The sequence below is a fragment of the Centroberyx affinis genome, unplaced genomic scaffold, assembly GCF_046629955.1.
Source record: "Centroberyx affinis isolate AG114_WGS23_722 - 3 ecotype Tasmania unplaced genomic scaffold, CSIRO-AGI_Caff_v1 ptg001156l_1, whole genome shotgun sequence".
NCBI lineage: Eukaryota > Metazoa > Chordata > Actinopteri > Beryciformes > Berycidae > Centroberyx > Centroberyx affinis.
In genome coordinates this window covers 47,957-69,367 of record NW_027279688.1, presented here as the reverse complement: position 1 = coordinate 69,367, position 21,411 = coordinate 47,957, and positions in this window count along the sequence as shown.

Sequence of the window (21,411 nt, the reverse complement as noted above, 5' to 3'; positions counted from 1 at the left end):
AGGAAAGATTGGGAGAGACAGAGGAGGATGACAATTTACACCTTAATCAATTGAGCCACCAGGACGCCCTGATACCAGTATTTTTGGATTGAAACTGCTGATGGCCTATATCGCGTTTCAATATTCTGTATTTTTAAATTTGACCATTTCATACAAACTTTTGATGATTTTCATGTTTTAACCTTAATTGATTTGAACGAAGTTGAAAGAAAGTTGAGAAAATTCTTCAATCCTGGGGTTAATTAAATCTTTTCAAGACCAATAAACTCAAAAGGTTTGTTACTGAACTAAAAATAAGGCTGTTTTTCTTCCTGAAAAGTTGACATTTCAAAGGTACAAGGTTTTCACCCGACAACAGCAATATCACCTCCATAGCAGGGGTGAACAACACTGACTGGCCGATATCCGATCTGATTGAAAGTCCAATATCAGCAAACCGATATATCGGTCTAACCCTACCAGCCACACGTCCCAGTGCCAGAACATGGGACCAAATTAGTGTGTGGGCTTATGCCGGGCGAGCGCTCCTTTAATATTGAGCCACTATTTTGGGTGCGCTGGTCAGCGCCTCTCTATCTGGTCCCTCTGGGAACAAAGGCCCTCACTGTGCGCGGATGGACAATGTTCAGAACAGCGAGGCGTCTGGCTCCGATAGAGTCGACCCGCCGGCGACGCAGGCCACACAGGCTCACGTCCTTTCATCGCAATTACGCTCGGCCCTTCTCCTAATTGCGGAGAGCTGGTTGGAGTGCGGCGAGGGGAGGGTGGAGGTTCGGACTGAGGAGGTTTTATTGAACGGTGGGATGGAGGGAGGAGGAGAGGGATGGAGCGGGGTCAGGGAGATGGTCGCTCATTAGGGATTGAACAGCTGCCAATCTCCCAGCTGCCTCTGCTCAACACAGGGATCGACTGAGGAGGCAGGAACAGAGAATCTGTATCTCTCCAGCTCGCTCTCTCTTCCTGCCTTTCACCGTCTTCCTCTCTTTTTCTTGGCCTTATTGCCATATCTCTTTTCTCTCATTCTTTGCCCCGGTTTCTATCCTCACTCCCCGTCTCTCTCTCTTTTTCTCTTTCTCTCTGTCAATCAGGGTCGGGGCCATTCATGAACATAACTGAGAATGCATGGTAAATTCCAATTCAGTTCCTGGAGTTGGAATTGGAATGTCACCCAGCTCTAAGGAAACAGAATGTGAACTGAATTGGAATGACAAGAAACGATTGAATTCCACAAAATTCCATGAAATTCCACAAAATTCCATGAAATTCCACTTCTAAGAGAGTTTGTCTTGACTTGCTAAACATTATAAATCAAACATTATGAATCACATGAAAGACAAGCAAATCATTAAACATTAAACAAATGAAACACATTCAATCATAATGTATGTATTGCAACTACATATAATGCATCAAATACCACCTGAAAGGTACCATTAACATTTTATGATATTCAGTATTGATACTAGGCTATATAACACTATGTGTAATCTCAGTAAGAAAAAACAAAAAAAGCATGGAATTTCACTGAATTTCCCTGAATTAAATTCAACTTAAATTCAATTCCAATTCTGTTTCCTCTAGGTTTTTTGAAATTCCAATTCCAGGCCATCAGTTGAACTGGAATTAATGAGTTCACTCATGAATTGACAGTCTCTCTCACACTCTCTCTCTCTCTCTCTCTCTCTCTCTCTCTCTCTCTCTCTCTCTCTCTCTCGCTTTCCCTACTTTTGAGAGCCCCTGTTGTGTTTCTTATCCCGTTTATCAATTAGCCTCGCCCTTCTTTCTGTGTGTGGCCAAAGAGGAGGAGAGTGTGAGTCCAGCTTAGCAGCGAGATCAACACCGTCTCCTGTAACAGTCACCACCGATGCTACGGACGCAGCCATCTGCAGCATCATGCCAATCAAACGTCACATAGCCGGCCGCGTCGTTAAAGGGATATTCCGTCAATTTAACTCTCCAGTGACCAGCGATCCAGTTTTTGAGAGTGCAGCCTGGTGCGTTTCCCATTCGAGAGCCCAGGAAAGTACCCGACTATAATGAGGTGTTTGATACATTGCGTGACAAATTAGAGGTTTATTAGCGTTTATGCGGTGAGTTAATCGAAGCCACAGGTCCCCAGAGGACGGGCCCCGGCAGATGGAGAGGAGCGGTGGGAAGGAAGGAGGTTTTTAAGGAGGTTTTGAGATTTCCCACTCCAGTCAGAACAGAAGAGCCATTCTCTTTCTTCCGAGTTGAAAACTCATCTCTTTAACAAATGTTTTTATGTCATCCTTTCCCCACCGAATCATTCCCCCTCTGCCAAAGCTTCCTCTTCTGCTCACATCAAAAAATTCCCTCAACCTCTCTCCTTCGCTCTCATTTTTATTTGTTGCTTTTATACTTCTTACAGGAAAATTGTAAGAGCGCTATGGCTTTGATCCTGGTACAGTTGACTTTCCTTTCCGTGGAATGTTTGTGATCTAGAAATTTAAGCTTATTCTACTGTTGCACTCATTTGAAGTCGCACTAGATAAGAGCATAAGCGAAAGGCCTAAAATGTAATTGTAATCTTGTATCTGTGTCTCTACTTCATCTTCATTTCTCTATCTGTTTTTTTTTTACTCTTTTTCTTTTTTTTGACCCATTTTCATAAGGTTTCCTCCCTCACAGGTTTTATTTCTCCTCCCTATTTTTCAGTTTTTATCATTTGTATGTGCAAACAAACTAAACCTAAACCAAATCCACTCATGAAACACATTGTCAGGATTGACAAATACCCGTGTTACACAAATAATAGTAATACATGCACAGAAAATTGCTACGATGTACAGATGACATAGTACTTCAATGCTGCACAGATTTACAGTATATTGAATCCCTATGAGCCATAAAAAGGATGACCAATAATAGATCCAGATCCAAAATAAAGATCACATCAAGGAGAATACTGTGGCAATAAAACACCATTATGATTCATATATCAATCACTTCACAGTCACGCCTTTCACTGATTAATATTTCTCACTCACAGGAAGCTCCCAATTGAGGAACAAGTAGTCTTGTCCTTGAGCTGTGTGTGTGTGTGTGTGTGTGTGTGTGTGTGTGTGTGTGTGCCTGTTTGTTGATGCTGGACTGAGTCCTTGTATGTCGGGAGACCTGAATGAGGACATTGTTCGTGTTGTGATAAGGTGTAATTCAGTCTTGGTTGTATATGAGAGTAAGAATCTACGGAAAGCATTAAGTTTTTCCCTCCATTGAGCTCCCTCCTTGTCAGCAGGAAGTCAAAGTTGATTTCACTGCAAGACATTAGACAATAAAGACAAAACACTGAGTGCAACTAACACATTTGAAAATGAACATATTGCGGAAAGTTACTTTAAAGGGTAATTAATTTAGTAGTTACTTCGTGATTTACCTTAAAAACTAGTTACTTTGCAAAGTTACTATTTATTGAAAGTAAGTTAGAGTTCTTTTACATTATCCAGTGCAAAAACATGCTTTAACAATATGTGCTGTGTGTTGTAGATCATATTAAATGCAATGCAAGACTATTGCTCAACCTAATTTATAGATAGGTTGTGTTTTCAATTAGCAGCATTAGCAGGATATTCACCTTTTTCTCCCTTTTTTAAAAGTTTACGTTAACAAACAAAAAAGTAAAAGTAACGACATTCTAATAAAAAAAAACGTTAAAAAAAATATTACAAGAATTGCAAGAATGGTTGACCAAATGCTTCTGCTCTTTTTCATCCACACCCTGCTTCACACTCTTTGGAGCTGGCCAGTAAAACCAGCAGTCTTCCACTTTTGGCCACTGAGCAGCCCCACTGAAGCCCCAGCTCCAATGCCTTGCTCAAGGGCACCTCAGTGGTAGCTTTTAATGGAGAGTGGAGCATTTCATATTCACTCAATTTTTTCCAGCCAGTGCAGGATTTGAACCAGCAAACTTCTAGTCACAAGCATGCTTCTTTTACCCTCTAGCCTGCTGATTCTGACTAATGAGAAAGCTGAGATAGGATGAATCTTTATTTATCCCTGTGGGGAAATTACGTCATTGCAACAGCAAAAGTAACAGGAATCAATGAAGGGAAATGAAATAGAATGTAAGCACACATTTAGAATATGAAAAATAAGCAATTCATGTAGTAGATATAATAAAATAACTAAACAATAAAAGCAATAAAGTAGAATATACTGTAGTTGCAGGGTCATGTAAACATATGCTGCCGACATTTTCAACACATTAACATTAAGTAGACTGGAAAGGTGATAAGTATTGGAATGGAATGGATGACTAACACTGATGGATTTAATATGACGTTTCAAAGCACCAACCCTTGATAACTGACAGCAGTTCAGCTGGGCATCAGATCTGTCAAGAGCTCTAAGACTCGGCTTATTATCTCTGTCAGCTCATCATCTGTCCGGCTCAGACAGAATGTCATGAACGTCTGGCATGTGAGACACGAAAAGGGACGAGGGGCTGCATGTCCGTCCGCCGGCGGCGTTCCTTCCTGTTTCCTCACCAGTCAGATTGATCAGTAACATGTCTCAGCACACTACACAGGCCACAGAGCAGCTTGAAGGATCATTTGGCCTAATGGGGGCGCTATACTTAGGGGTGAAACATTTTAAAGACCCTAACTCCTACACTGTCAGTCCTATTGACATAAAACTTGCAACACACATCCAGCTATGCTTAGAAATTACACCGATTGGCTTAATGGGGGCACTATTATTAAAGGTCAAAATGCACAGTGCTTAGGGTATTTACGGTATTAGGGTAATTACGATACTTTGACAAAGACAATATGTCGAAACGCGTTAACAATAAACAATTAACAATAAACAGAGCTATTTTAAGAGCAACAATGTTGCAGAGCGAGAATTTTCTTTATGTTATTGAGACTTTTTGACAAGCACCCCTATTCCAAGAAAAAACATTTTGCTGCGCCAGCACAATACTGGGAATTACAGTATGTTAAGACTGCACAGGGCCCCAGGAGCCTTGCATAATGGAAGTGTGTGCTCATACACCAGGCGGTACGGTTGAAGTCGAACAAAAGCATCAACCAACTGGAGGCTGGTGGCTGAACATCCAAATACCAGGAAGCAGTAGTAACTGCAGCGGCTAAGTCAACGCATGAATTACTTTATGTTAACAGGTGGAGTTTTAAAAGTCAATGTAGTTCTCACTCCAATCATGCATATCTTCCACCCCACCCCACCCCCCCTCCACCTGAGCACATAGAAAGTGCTAGCATATTGTAAAATGTAGAGGGATGACACATTTTGGCACTGTGTTCTGTGTGTTTGAAAAATGACACTGATTGGCCTGATACTCTACACTATACAAGCATTTGGTAACATCATTTTAAATGATTAGCCCAAACATGGACTCCATCATGCGTGGGGGATGATGTGTTTACTGTTGCCTTGTTCTGGTTTGCTTTAGCCTTCTTAGGTGCCAGATGGGTGGAGTTGGAGTTGGAGTGCCAAAAATTGAATATACTTTTCTGTAATCACTTGATGCAGTAAACTCCACACATCTGGTACTACGTGCAGGTCAAAACAAACACTGTTATTTGCTGCTATGTTTTGCCTCAGGATTGACAGCTTCATACACACACAGCACCAAACCACACAGACACGAGTCCGCCAACGCACGCCAACACACACGCCAACACACACCGTCTCCCTCATTCAGACTGTAACAAACCACACTTTGGCATGTGAGGCATTGCTTGTTTATTCCCTCGACTGCGACACAGCCTTGCTTTGTGAAACCTGAGTGGAGACAAGTATGTGTCATCTGTTTGATGATAATTTGTTGTGTCGTCCAAGAAGTAACATTATACCCTTATGAACTATCAGCTGTTGCTGTGTAGTTAGTGGGAGAGAGGAAAGGGTTTTGACACCTTGGCTGTGTTGACCTTGGCTTGTTGACACGTCCCTCTGAAACACAAAGTGATAACTCCAGTGGGTAATCAGTGATTTGAGGTTTCACTCCAATGTATTTTTTACATTTCATCATCCAAAAACTCTTTATTTGCTTTCCACAATGGTTTGATTTTTGATTCAGGGGCTCAAACACTCCAAAGAAAGCTAGTTTAATACTTAGGCGTCTTATAACTTTTATTTCACCTTTCTCTTTTCTACTCCCTCTGAAAGATAAAAGGTAGGCAGGTTGAAAATTTCACATTCGTAGTCGAAAAATGCTGAGCAAATCTGTCCAGCGTGATGTTGAGAGATATTTTTGGCTAAGGGGTCCAGACTGGAGCGTGCATTGTTGTAATAATATTGACACGGTCCACAAGAATGGCAGGAGTTAACTGCAGCAGCGTGAAGGCAGGCCGCACTGCTAAGAGCTTTGGGAGCAGCGGGCCGCTCTGCGCCGGCCGCTGGCTGGCAGACATACATGCTGCCGACAGCTGCTGCACACACACACACACACACACAGGATTCACACACACAGGAGGTCTTTACACACAGCATGCCATTGTTAACAGCTGGCAGGGGTTTAACTGCTGTATTACTGTAGCAATGTGGGACACGCAAAGAGAGAGGAGATAATATGGCATGATAACCTTGACTGTGAATATTGGGGCATAAATGCAACAATGTGACACAAATACCCATTTTATTTGCAACTGATATTTAGGATTATTTGTCATTTACAGAGAAATATATTATAGACACAATCAAGATTGTTTATCATCACTTCTCTCTTAGGAGTGGCTTTTCTTTCCATTGTTAGGGGGTGTTAGGGTGTGTTCACACCAAGTGTTTAGAGCAGTTTATTCAAACTCTGGAATGCTTACTCCAACTATTTACTATTTCAGTTAATTTGGGCATGTGAGAACAATGCCTTTTGAACTTGGGTGGCACCAAATAACTGTGCCAAGACGCCTGAAAATCTGGGTCTCGTTTGTTAGGAGTGAGAATATAATCTGAATAAACTACAGGAAACAATCCCAAAACACACTTTTGTATGGGTATAAGGAAATGGATGTTGACATCTGATAGTCAGCAGTTACTCAGCTTTGGAAAGCCTAGCATAACAAAATGAACCAAGGGCAAACTTGGAGTCACAATGAGGTGAAATTCTTTGGTACCTGCGAATGAAGTCAAGCCGCTGTCTTGACTGATGCTCACATACAGGTATTTAGGTTAGGCTATATAGAATAGGTAGGCTGTTATGTCTTGCTAAAATTATACTTTGTTCTGCTTCTTGTATGTTTGTTTTATGTTTTATGCTTCTGTTCTATGGTTGATTGTTGATCAGTTAGATCTAGTTAGGCTCTTTCTCCTTTGAGACATGCCTGTGATAAAGGGCTATATTGAACTTGTATTTCTTCACATTTTCTTAACTGTTATGAACACCAGAGTAAATTACAGCAAAGAGCACAAACAAATCCATCATGCTGAGCTAAATTTACAGGGACTGGACAGATTTGTTTTGTCTCAAGCCCCCACGCCAAAATGTCCAATCTTGTGGGATGACCAAAACTCTGTCCAATAAACAAGCTACATCTGAGTCCATGTGACTTTTGTTTACACGCTGAGCAAATAGGCAGTGTGAACCTAAACGAAATATAACAATGCAACAAAGTAAACATTTCCACTGTGATTCGGACCAAAGAAAACAAACCGTAGGTGTGATCGCACCCTTATAAAACACAACATCACAGAGTGTTTCACCACAGAGGGAGAAGGACGGACAGGACAAACAAGCAGCAGTTCCCACCAGCAGCTCTGCTGAGGTCCGTGAGAGATGAAAGGTTCCTCAAGCTCCTTCAATTATCGCCTACATCCATAGAGGATTGGAAGGAGAAAATCACCCATATGCTCCCACACACATACACAGAAGCACATTTGCACACATAACGCAAACACATGTAAGAAAGCACATACAAATGCACAAAAAGGCACACATGCATGCAAACACACACACAGACACACACCGTAGACACTATGAGGACTTTTGACTTTTCCACTGACATTTGCAAAGGTGATAATGAGTATCATCAAGGGGGGTGGGTGATGGTTGATGGGACTGAGGGAGGTGGAGAGAGAGAGAGTGATAGTGAGGGAAACGAGTAGGAGAACTGGGGTCCCAGCCGGGCAGACCAGGTCCCAGGCCGATGGGGGACTGGTTAGAGCACTGAGGGGGGGTTGGGTGGAGCGGAGCAAGGTTCCCATGCCCCGGAGGCCCCTGGGGAGTAGTGGTGGCAGATGTGACGTCTGGGGCCCTGCCTCCCTCCCTCCATCCCTCCTTCCCTTCCTCCATGGTCTGGCTGGCTGGCTGGATGTCCGTCTCTCCTTGTCCTGGCTCGTCTGCTGGCCGTCTACTGATGAGGGGGAAGACTCCAATTTATCACTCTGCCTCCCCTACTCTATAAATACATACACAAAAGTCCCAACACAGGCTCTTATTGGCCAATAACAGCTGCTAGCCTTGTTGTCGGTCCAATCAGAAGTGGTTTTGTGTGCTTGTCTCTGGGAACCCAAGTTGGATCCTAAACCACCAAAAGTCCCATCTCAAGAGGTCATGTACATTTTCATTTTTCTATTCTGTTTTGGTAGTTTCTGTGTCTGAGAAAACTTGGGAAGGGGCTACGGCTTTGCAGTGAACTACACAGAGTTATGAAGTTGCACCATGGGGAGAACTTATCATAAAAATGATAAAAGAGATCTGTGGGCAAAAGAAGAAGGCCAAGCTCAAGGGTTGAAAAGTAGAGTGAGGCTGAGGAGAGAGAAACAGACCTGTGGAGGAGATACAGCAAGAGAAAAGGAAGGGATCCTCCCAGATCCACCCCGAGCCAGTTTTTCCAAGAGGCTGTCAGCATGAGACAGCTGTGAGGAGAGGCCTTTATCTCACTAATGCACTGTATTACAGCAGGCCCCTTGGAAAAAGCCCTGTCTCTGTGCGGCTGGATGAAAAAGATCCGGATTGGATACCCTCCTCTGAACAGATTAGGGCCCTGTGAGCAGTCACACATCTGCAGCCGCCACGCTGCTCTTTGAAGCCCTGCGAGTGGCTGTCGACACCCATCAAACATGGCCAGGGGGGCGCGGCCCCTGACGCCGCGCCAAGGGAGCGAATCTCGGGGTTTGAAGACCAGCAGGCAGCCGTCTTTGAGGCCTCTTCCCAAGCTCCCTGATGATCTGTAAATAAACATCTTTAAAGTCCCTGACTGATAAGTGCCTGGCTGGCCGATGCTGGGTTTTCTTTGGGAATAAGAAAAAAGGAGAGGAGGTGATGGAGGCATAACAAATTAAGCAAGGACTTCCTGGATGGATGGAAAACAACCGCTGGGCTATTCAGGACGATAGCATCGGAAATACACAACAGGAAATGACCTCAGATCCTTTGTGAATAATGCCTGTGGACTTGAGGTCCTTACTGTAAATCGAGTACTTTAAGGTCGTTAGAGACATCCTCGTTCTAGGATATTGATGCGTTCTTGGGGCATTTTTTTCCTCACTTAACTAAGAAACTGTTTCCTAAACTCAGACTATTGGCTAACCTTTTTACCAAGAAGGTAAAATCTTGTTCGTTAGATAGGATGGTAGGTAGGTAGGTACTTTATTAATCCCAAAGGGGAAATTAGGTTATCTCATGGCAACACACAGTAGACAGACAGTCTTAAATGACAGACAGACAGACTTCAATAAAAACTAACTAATAAAACACTGTACAGGCTACTGTATGTCTTAGGATGTTAAGATGTGAGATCTATAGCCATACATAAAAGACATAAAACAAGAACCGGACTGACAGCTGTTTGACTTGTCACTAGCAGGCCAGTGCTATACTGTATTAGCTGCTGAGCTTGCTACTCATAACTTGTGAGTGTATGGATGTGAGTTAGTTGTCTGTCTGTCTGTCTGTCTGTCAGCAGGACACCTCAGAAACCTATGAATGGATTTCCATGAGATTTGGCGGACAGGTAGGGCCATAAGCCAAGGAATTGAGTAAACTTTGCAATTGATACGATTTTGGTGGTGATCTGGGATTACGTCCATTAGACGATTTTTTTTTTTAAGCCATAACTACAGTATGAAACTATAAGAGATGGAGACTTGAAGGTATGTTTGCAGGGTCAAGAAATCAATTTAACTTAAAATTTAAGTAATAGGAATGTTGTTTTTGGGTGTAACAGCAAAATAGAGAATTGTTCTGGTTTTGTCTAAAATCGACTGACTCCTATCTCTCCTATCCTCTTGAATAAGGCCATGCAGAAACACTAGACTAATGATGCCTTGTCAGTGACTATTTAAGTGTATTTACTATGACCTGGGTTAATGTGTTTCAGAGATGAGGGCATCAGCCAGCAGGCCATTAATGATTAACTCTGCCATAGATTAATCACAGTAGAGGATGAATCCTCGTTTCTCTCCAACAGTGTTGACTCTCAGCCGTGAAATCGAGAGAATGAGGGTCAGGAGGAAATGCCTGTTTGCACCTTGACACTTTTTTGACACTTTGACCTTACTGAGTGTTTGATTCATGAGACTTGGCCTTGCTGACCGTAAGCATTACCCACACTTATATTTAACTTATATCTCCCCTGTTTCAGTTTCTGAGTGTCTACATTGACAACTCTACCAAAGATACTGTTAAGATGTTAAGATACTGTGTAAGTAAGTTTTCACTGTAAAAATCCTGTTTCCAGTGGATATTGTCTTGTAGAACACAACAGAGAAAGAGCTTACTTTGTATTTAAACTGAAATTTATTTTTGTACAATTCCATTTTGTGCAATTCTCAGCCAATAAATATTTATTGTATGTATATGTGTAGAAATTAGTGAATCATTGGATCTTTATCCAGTGTCAACTTGGAATAATCAAGTGAAGTGTCAGACTGAAACTTTGTCTGTGAGGTTTTGTCACAGTAAATCAAAGGAAAGGTGGACAATAGTATGCAGGTTTTTTTTTTTTACTTTCTGCTGGTTTACACCCAACACCCAGCAGTGACTAGATGTACGTACGCATCTCCACCCGGGACACAACAGGGATCCATGCAGACAATTGTCCGCTTTTAGGGCTGCATGTATTGTATTGCCATAAAGCATCCTCCTGTCTCTTAGATATTCTATTCACACGCATGTAAAGTCTGCACCATGCAAGGGGAACTCTTCCCTATCGGTCCTTGGGGAAGCCCCGACCGTCCCTGCAGCACCTGTTACAAAGAGGACATCCTCTCGCCCGCCAACCCCCGACCTCCACACAACAATACAGAAAACCTATACTCCTCTGAAACACAACACAGGGATATACGGTGGAGAGTTAAGCAGGAGCAAATATAGATCCCAGACCCCGTGTCCCTGCGGAGCGCCCACCTGATACCATTGTCAGTGGGTACATTAACACCCACGCCCACACAAAGCTGAATGTCTGAGCACGGCTGGAGGACAAGGCACGGGAAAGACAAAGGCTGGTTTCTCCGCCACAGTGCCTTCCTCTCCCTATCTGCCTACAGGGCAGGGCTTCCCTGCCCCTGAAACTGTGATACACAGAGCAGATAGAGAGATACCAGCGGCGTCTCAGAACTGGGATCTGGTCCGCTGTTGACAAAGGGTCAGATTTTGGCTTCCTCGTCAGGTTTTGTTTCATATGTTTGGTTTTGTGAAAGAGACATTGTGAGTGTGCTATGAAGAATGGCAAGTGACTTTTAGACCGACCTCAGCTGAGATTCAGTGTGTAAGTGAGAGTTATAGCACCACTGCCCCCTTCTGGCTGTGACAGCATATCAGACAGGCTTGTCTGTCTTGTATCCTTGCTTTAAGTTTAGCAGCATTAATATCTGCTCTTGAAAACTAGACTACGGTATTTATTGTAGATGTATACAGTTAACACTGTGGTAACAAAAGGAAAAAGGAAGTAGCTGCTCAGAGTGTAAAACTGAGAAAAATGTCTTTAAAGCTTATTTTGCTGCCCAGCCAAATGAGTTTTAGAAAGACAAAAAAGAAGGAAAGGACCAAGGCAACTCTTCTTCAATTGAAAAAGTTAAAATATTGCATGGTTCCTATTGAATTTCTTAAAAACTCCAACATGTGTCGGCAAATATGCCTTCATCAGGGAGTACAAGACTTGAAAATGCGATTTGTTGACATAGAGGTTATATTTTAACCACATTAACACTGACATAATGCTGACAGAATGTGATTTATGACCAGAATTGAAGTTGCTGCCTTTTTCCTTTGCAGGTCAGAGAAAGTTAGAACATTCCCTAGACTGGTTTTTCACACTGGGTGGGAGAAAGTCTTTCCAGTCTTTGTGTTTTTGTGAGGCTGGCAGGCTGGCAGGCAGCAGTGCGGTGCATCCTGAACACGTTAGTTTACACCCAGGCTGCAGCTGTGTCAACAACACGGCTCATGGACTCCTCACATACTGATAATCTGTCACTTTGTTCTTGAGGACAGACAGAGATAAGGAGGATGACTAACTTTTTAATGTGCATGGGCTTTAACTTGAGCATTTGGCTGGTTGAATCGTGCCTCTGGTCAATGAGGTTATAAAACTTACATTGTAAAATTTGCAGGAATAAACATGTGCGGCAAAATATAGCTGCCATCTCATTGATTATTATCCATCATCAACACTAAGCATAAGTGGCTTTTGAACCATAACCAAGTCCAGGATGAAAGATAAACTTATTATGAAATTGAACATGTACAATTTACAATACAATTAAAAACTCCTTTGCTCATGTTTCCTCTTCATAAACTCCAGTGTGTAGCTATGTTCCAGTGATCCAGAAGCGGTGAGACTTTTAATGAAATTACTTCACGATGGGCTCCTCTGTAAGTCACCATATGGAAGTGATCTGTGGAGGCTTTATTAAAGGGCCGGGGCTCGGGACAGAGGTCAGAGGTCACTGAGGGTCATCAGGGCCCCATCAGTGTCTTCAGCACCGCAACTGCCTGAGGTCGACTCGGTAGCCTCTGACATGGAGCTCTATTGTAGATTTATTAGTTAGGGCGGATCCTTTCACATATAGAAATGAAAAGCCTGAACGAAGTCTAAGGTCTACCATACGTAATTGTAATATTAAAATCCTACTCCAGTGATTATTGAGAATATTACAGGGAAAAAGAAGACCAATAAAGAATAAATAGACATTACTATCCATCCAAGCTCAGTAAGGTGGAAAAGCATATATGTGATTTTACTGAAAACAACCGAAAAAATACATAAGCATTTACTCTCTTTACACCGTGGATAAATATCTTTATAGCTGTGACACTTTGACCATTATCAAGTGAGCGAAGGTATTCAGCTACTGGCTTGTAAGTGTTTACCTTCTCAAATTGCTTAAGTACCTAAAGTGACAAAGGCCAGAGGTTAATTCAATGAAGGAGACTCTCTTAATCTCAGGTCATAAAGAGTTCCCTCTGCTACCTGGTGCTGCAGTTCCTCACTGGAACACTGATAAGTCCAGGCCTAAACGCAGATGGAGTATTTCCACGGTCCAATCCTCCTAGAAGTAATTAACAGTTTAGGAGATAAAGTAGACCAAGAATAGTCCAGAGAAACAGTCAGAAAATGGTTCATGGTGTCAAATGTCATGCTGACATCAGCTGAGGCGGTGAATAATAGACTTTGATATTAAAAGAGCGTTGATGATGTCTGGTGATCTCAGAATTTAAGCTTATTTATTTGTATTTATTTATTTTATTTAACCTTTATTTAACCAGGTAGATCCCACTGAGAACTGAAATATCTTTTTCAAGGGAGACAGTGGCAAAACAGGCAGTTATATACATACAAAACAACAAAGGTACAAAAGTACAATCATATTAAAAAGGAGAGAGAGAGAGAGAGAGAGAGAGAGAGAGAAGAGGATGGAAGAAGGAAGGATGGGACAGCTGGGAGGTGAGAGATAAGAGAGAGAGAGAGAGAGAGAGACTATAGTCATAACTATAGTTATTCTGCTCATTCTGAGTCACTCTGGATTAGAGTGTCAGATAAATGCGTAAAAAGTAAAAATGAAACCAACTTCATTATTGACAACACTATATGGTTATAAAACAACAAAAATATAAGAGATACAGAAAGTCCAAAAACAACACGAAAAATCCACTTCATCAGCGACAACAAAGAAAAAAACTCCACCCGTCATTTTGACTGACAGCAGCTCAACTTTCTTTTGAATCATCTTTCATATGTCGTCTAAGCCGGCAATACTATCCATATTAGCGCTGAGAGCCATACCTGACCTTTCACTCTATTATGTCGCCCGGTCAAAAGCCAGAGGTCACTGTCTGACCCCCGCCAGCGCTGACCGCTGCAGACGGGACACAATGAGGCACAAAAGACCCGGCTCTATCCCATTACTGCCACATCCACTCTCCATTCACCGCTTCCTGGGTATCTGGTGTTGTGTGTGCCGACTGAATTCCAGTGTTTGTTTCTTTCCCAAGGCTTCCAACTGCAACAAACAAAGGGAAGAGGCCGGCGAGGACAAACACACACAGAGGGAAACGCGCAGCGCCAGAGCCTGCATTCCTGCTACAGTGGAGGTTCATTATCAGCGCTGGCTGGGAACGGCGGGAGAGATAGTTCAGCGAGGCGCAGGAAGCAACAGGAGGGAGCAACTGTATGTTTGGTGATTGTAGTGCAGTGTGAGATTAGTCTGAGGTTAGACTCATATCAAATCTAAGCAAATAGCAGCATTGGGGCCATTCATGAATTGAATTGAGAATGCATAGTAAATTCCGATTCAGTTCCTGGAGTTGGAATTGGAATTGGAATGTCACCCAGCTCCAAGGAAACAGAATTGGATTTAAATTGGAATGACATGAAACAGAATTGAATTCCATCAAATTCCATGAAATAAACAAATCAAATACATTCAATCATAATGTATGGATTACGATTACATGTTCTGCATCAAATACCAGCTGAAAGGATACCTTTAACATTTTCTAATATTCAGTATTGATAATATGTAACATGTGATCTCAGATATGTGGAATTTCACAAAATTTAATTCAATTAAATTCAACTTCCTGAAATTCCAATTCAATTCCAATTCTGTTTTCTGTAGGGGTTTTTTTCAAATTCCAATTTCAATTCCTCAGTTGAACTGGAATTGATGAGTTCATTCATGCATTGGGCCTGACCCTGGCAAATAGATTGATCCAAACTCTCATCTGTTTGTTTACTCAATGCAGAGAAACCAGTGGGAGCGCATTGTGCAGTTATTAAAGCAAATATGAACTGTAAACTCTGTATCAACTTTCTTTCCTTGATCACAGATGGAATGTAAGCATTAAAGTGGGAATGGGTGTGTGTCTGCGTGTCTATTCCCATTCGTGTGTGTGTGTGTGTGTGTGTGTGTGTGTGTGTGTGTGTGTAGGTGTGTGTGTGTGTGTGTGTGCCTGTGCCTGATGTGGTCACGGCTGGCTGCAGTCATTCACTGCTCCAGAGCCTGAGGCCTCTAACGTGTGCCTGCTGTCTGTCGGCTGGAGATGCTATCATGTATGATTAGTGTACAGCATGCTTTCCTGGCACATGCTCTCTCAGATAGCAGTTACACACACACACACACACACACACACACACACACACACACACACACACGCCTGTGAGCGCACGCCCTAAGGAGAAAGTCCTGCACCTGTCTCTATCTTTGCCTGTTGTAAACAGCTAAAAAAAAAAGGGGGGGCGGTTGTGTGGGAGAAGGAGGGGAAAGTGGGATATAAATGGAGTAATTTGCACAGACAAGTTCAAGTTGTGAGGGCAAACTGACGCCTTCATACCTGAGGAGATGAATTGCGTTGTCCTAATTAGAAACACTGATGCCGGAGTGGAGATTACAGGGGTTCATGGGGCCGGAACTGCGGCTGCCCTCATGCCACCTCAGGGATCGCAGACCCCGAGGATCACCGATGCAAATGAGTTGTGTGTGTGAAATGAGGCAGGAGATTGGTGTGGATTACACCCAGCATGTTGGAGCAAAACATCACCTCTGGGGGAGATTCAGCCTCCATGGTTAACTGCCGCAGGCTCTCAAACCAGAGAACTATTGTCTTGTCCAGTCAGAGCAATGCTTTATAGACAATAAGGTCCAATTTGTGCAAAACCTGTTGGAAGTTTTCAAATTTATCTCAGAAATACAGTGCATCAACATTTGTTTGTTTCTTTGATGTTTATTTGATAGTCACACATAAAGTTTCCAAATCTTATTTCCAATGTAGTCTTCTAGTCTTCTTATTTCCAATGTAACTTCAAATGTGGTCCTCTTTTAGTTTATTTTACATAGAGTTCAAGATAACAATAAGTCAATATGACTGTTTCTAATTTTCAATAATATGGTTTTGTTGCTTGGCTGTTTTTATTCTCAAATTATTCTCAAAACAATTGTGCAATGCAACCATTAAGTACGACATTTCAAATGCCATGTTTATGTTTTGTTTTGGTTGATGTATGGTGTTTGGAGATATAAAATGATAAACAAGGCTGACATCACTCATCGCTGTGAAACTGACAGTTAAGGAGTTGTGTGTCAACTTGCAACACGTAACTGAAAGTGCAGCAAGGAGCCATGGGAAAGAACCATACCTGGTGCTGAAGTCGCTGTGACTCGTTGCACCTGAAAACAACTTATAAATAAACCCTCATCTATTTTGCAGCATCAAACATTAACACCGCAGCAAAACTGCTATGGGTGCAATCATGTTGATTTTTTTCCATCGCAGACTTAAGATTTGCTCTTGTTATATGCAATGATTTTCTGGGTCTCCACGGAGCGAGATCTAGGGAAAAATGGAAACCTGCCAAAAAGGGAGCTCTGATGTTGCGAATCCTCCCTCAGGTTAAAAGACAATGAAACTACACGAGGCTTTGATCTGCGTTCATATCCAGGCAGAATAACGATGGCTCCCTTGACAAGAGCTAATCATGTCTGCGGTGCATACGCGTACTGCAGAGGGGGATTTTTAGCCACACGGGCACCTTTAATGAGTTTTATTTGTTATGTTTTATCCCCCTCCACCTCCTGCTCACCTCAGTGCAGCGGGTAATGAAGAGGGAGGGGTAGAGCGGGCGAGGAATCAGCCTTCCCCACACCTTCATGGGGCTAATTATCCAGCCCTCGCAAGGATCACCGCACAGCTTCACCTAAAGAAAGAGATTTCTCTCCCGCTCTCGGCACATAATTCTACATTAACCTCCTTCGTTAGTGTAAATTGGAGTGCATCTGTCTGCCTGGGTGCTCTTGTTGTGGATGGGGGTGATTTTTGCATAGCATTTTGATACTGCCTGTTCCCATCCACAGGGCTTAAAACAACACACTGCTTTACTGATGGATATGAAGGAATAGAAGGGAGAAGTTTTGACAAGAGAAGGAGAAGGAGTGGCAATGTGTCTTTTTGTGTGCCATTTCAGTTGCCACAATTGCTAATTGGAGTAATTTGAATAAACTTTAAAGTGTGATTTTCAATTAAAAGTACTACTTAGTTAAATTTAACGTGGTAATTTGTTTTATTTTGGTTATAAGTGGTCATTGCTGTGGTCTTTCTGCACTACTTCCCATAAATCACATGTCAATCAAACAGTGTGTCCCATACTGTGACGTGTTTTTCCTTGGATTTTCTGTTGATGAAGTTTGAGTTTCTGTAGGTGGCGCTCTTTTCTTTGCCTGTTCCAATGACTGTAAAAATAGCTTTGTCTGTTCAGCCATGGTGGCTATCATTGCTCAAGGTAACTACCCAGTTCTTCTACTTATTCCACAAGCTGTTGTTGCTGCATCACTTCCTGTGCACCAGAGGACTTTTCCTGGGACAGACCTCCCTGACACACCGGGTGTTTAGAACAGCATGCAAAAGCTGTCATGGTTATAAGTTGAATATTCTGTTGTATCAGTGGGCGATAGAAAGTAGCAAAACAGAAATTTCCTTTACTTTGAAATATCACAGACTATGAACTAGCATAACGTCACTATCAGGTAAAAACCTTTAGCTTAATGACAATGCATTTTTTTGTTTATCCTATATGTTTTGAAAGGGTTTCATGAGCCCAAGAGGTTGGAGAATTTTGTAAACCATTAGAGGATCATTCAGCTAAAGTGAAAATATGAAAATCAGAACTGGAGTTGCAAGGTTTTCAGACAACAGTAACGATAGACTAACTATAATTTGGTGCTCATTGCTCAAGACTGCCCCCCAATGCCCACTGTGTATGTAGAACTCCAACCTAAAACATGTAGAAACGTCCCTAACTTGTGCGTTAATTCTTGGCTAAAATAAAACACAGAGACTCAGCAGCTCCCCAGGGCTCATGCATTCAACTTTAATCCGTCTGTCCCACTTCAGAACAATTTCACACTCTCAGAAGTCATAATCACTGACATTGACGTTGCCTGGAAAAGTGTGTCCTCAAACAGTAGGCCTATTGGTCGCAGCGCCTCATCCCACACAATACCCATCCCTATCTCTCTCCGTCGGGCGGCAAGTCCCGGTCCATCTCTTACTCATTAAGCATATGTCTCATTTTCCATTTCAGACGGGCGAGATAGCACATAGAAGTGCACACAAAAGCACTATTTTCAGGCCCTTCGGCTCATCTCGTCTGAAAGTCTAATGAGAGGGGATCAAATATAACTGACACCGAGGGGAGACAAAGGGAGACGTAGCCCTGGGTGAGGGATGAGCCGAGGCAGAACAATGGGCCCGAATGTGCCGTCGCTGCGGCGGCACGGAGCGGGACCAGAGAATGCAGATGATTCTGTAATGAGGGATTAAGTGGTGGATTACGGGTCTTTATTAAGATGTTTCTGATCCTCATTAGGCTGAATCTCATATCAGCGCATCGATTCCCCCCTCGCTCTCTGGAGGAAGGAGACAGAGAGGAAAGAGAGAGAGAGACACACACACTTAGAAGGAAAGATAGATAGACGGAAAAACAGAAGGACAGAAGATGGAGAATGAAAGATGGACTGGAGGTTGAATTTTGACAACATTTGTGAACGTGTATGTGTGTCTGCATCTTAGCAGAATAATACTTAAATGTATATATGTGGTTCTGGAATTAATTAAAGTAGTAGTATTACATCACAAATTGAATGCTGATTTTTGTTTGACCCATAAAATCAAAAGTATGTATATTAATTCATACAGTACATAAACTATAATATATACTGTATTATATGAATTATAAATTATCATTTTTATCATTCAAATATGATTGTGCCATTTCTATTGAATGTGTCTTCACAAAAATCATGATTTAGTTTGTGACAAAATACATCAGAAGTCTATTCTAATCACAGTATGAACCAAAGCGAGTCAAACAGCAGATGGCACTGGACTCTCTTCTGAAACTTTGCAATATGACTCCACTCAACTACAGCCAGCGTTTCTGTTCAGCTTCATTTTCATAGTCACATCTATGAAAATAAATATGAAAATAAACATAACGTTTAACCAAATTAATTCAAAATGCATTAGAATCAATACAAAATTGTAATATATTCACTAAATATATTCCTTGCCTCCAGTATATTGTTACCAGATATGTATAATTTGTCATTTCATTGTAAAAAGACTTCTCTATGTGTTTGCATGTTTGTGTGAGTGTGTGTACGTGTGTGCATTTGTGTGTGTGTGTGTGTGTGTATGTGTGTGTTTGCTGGTGCAACTGGTCTTTTACTGTGTTCCTCATGAGAACAGCGCTAAAGGAAACACACAGTCTAGCAGAAACAAGCCTAGGCTGTCCAAAGTCAATATTTACATCTCATAACAACTCTGAAACCAAATGAGGACAGTGCTAATATAACCAGAGATTCTCAGCTATTCCACTATTTATGCGAGGATGTCCTAGTTTACTATGTAAGACACTAGACACAACAGTTTAAATTCCAATTAGAATCAGTCTAAACTTCCTCGGGTTTCCAGTCCAAAAATTATGGTCACTTTGAATCTGTGATGAATTTCAACGGCACAAGCTTAATATTATAAGGATAAGGATAGACCCATTCAAGCCACAGTTTGAACAGTATTGATCACCACTTCTCAGTTGCATAATTATACCAAGGCTTCACAGATTGTGAACTGCCCTTATGAGAATCAGATCCACTGCATAGGAATTATATAAGAAGCAAGAAGAAGTGCAAAAATCTGCTCTCACACACCTGCCAACTGCACTGACCCTCTTGTTGCTGCATGTTCACTGAATGCAAACAGCTTTCACTCTGTCCACAGACAAGCAGTGTGTGTGTGTGTGTGTGTGTGTGTGTGTGTGTGTGTGTGTGCACGTCAGCCTCTCAGAGTAACAAGTCTCAACTCATCCCTTCAAAAGCCCCATAGAAGAAGAATGCTATTCTCCACTATTTCCTTTTACAATTAATCATACGACCAAACCTACACCATATCAACCTAATGATTCATAGTGGTGAACAACACATGACAGAAAATTATCTGGAAGGCCAATGATCTGGCAGAGGCGGTCGCCTAGAGCAGTGGTTCTCCTCCACGGGGTCGCAAGATAATTTTGGGGGGTTGCGAGATGAGTTATTGGATAGGAAAAAAAAGATATTTCTACCATACAAATTTATTGTCTATTTTTTCTGATATTTCTATCATTTTTACTTTTTAGTTTTCAGCCTTTAGGCCTCCCCTGATAATCAAATGAAACAACCTGAAAGGGGAAAATCATTTTTTGGGTGAACTGCCTCTGACATGACAGGGGGTCATGAGTAGACATTGCTTTGTTTTAAAGGAATAATTCACCCAAAAATTAAAATTCTGTCATCATCTACTCACCCTCATGCCAGTTGAAACACAGGTGAAGTTTGTCCATATAACACACAGGGAGGCTGCCAGCACAACTCCATAGCAGCCTTCTCCAAAACAACTGAAGTCAGTGGGGACCAGTTCTTCAGAGTTCCAAAAAGACCTACAGTATATTTACACCATCATTTAGTGCAAATCTTAACTACAGCTGATTGATTTGCAACAAATAATGGTGTATAGGTCTTTCTATTCACAGTGTGATTGTTTGTCTGTTTTTGTTTTGGAACTCTAAAGAACAGGTCCCCACTGACTTCAGTTGTTTTGGAGAAGGCTGCTACCAAGTGGTGCTGCCAACCTCCCTGTGTGTTATGTGGACTAACAAATTTCACCTGTGTTTCATTTGGCATGAGGGTGAGTAGATGATGACAGAATTTTCATTTTTGGGTGAACTATTCTTTAAGGGGTTGGAGAAGCAGATTAGTGATCAGACGGTTGCTGATTTTTGTGAAAAACTGGATGGGAAGAGTGAATAAGAAACACTTTCCCCACTGTCAGAAACTGCTTTTGAGGTGGAGCCACTCAGCGGCCAACAGTAGAAGGCTGCAGTTATACTGGGCAGCTCCCAAATGTGAATGGGTGTAATTATGAATGTATGTGAAGCAGGGCATTGCTGAAAAAGAGCAACTTTC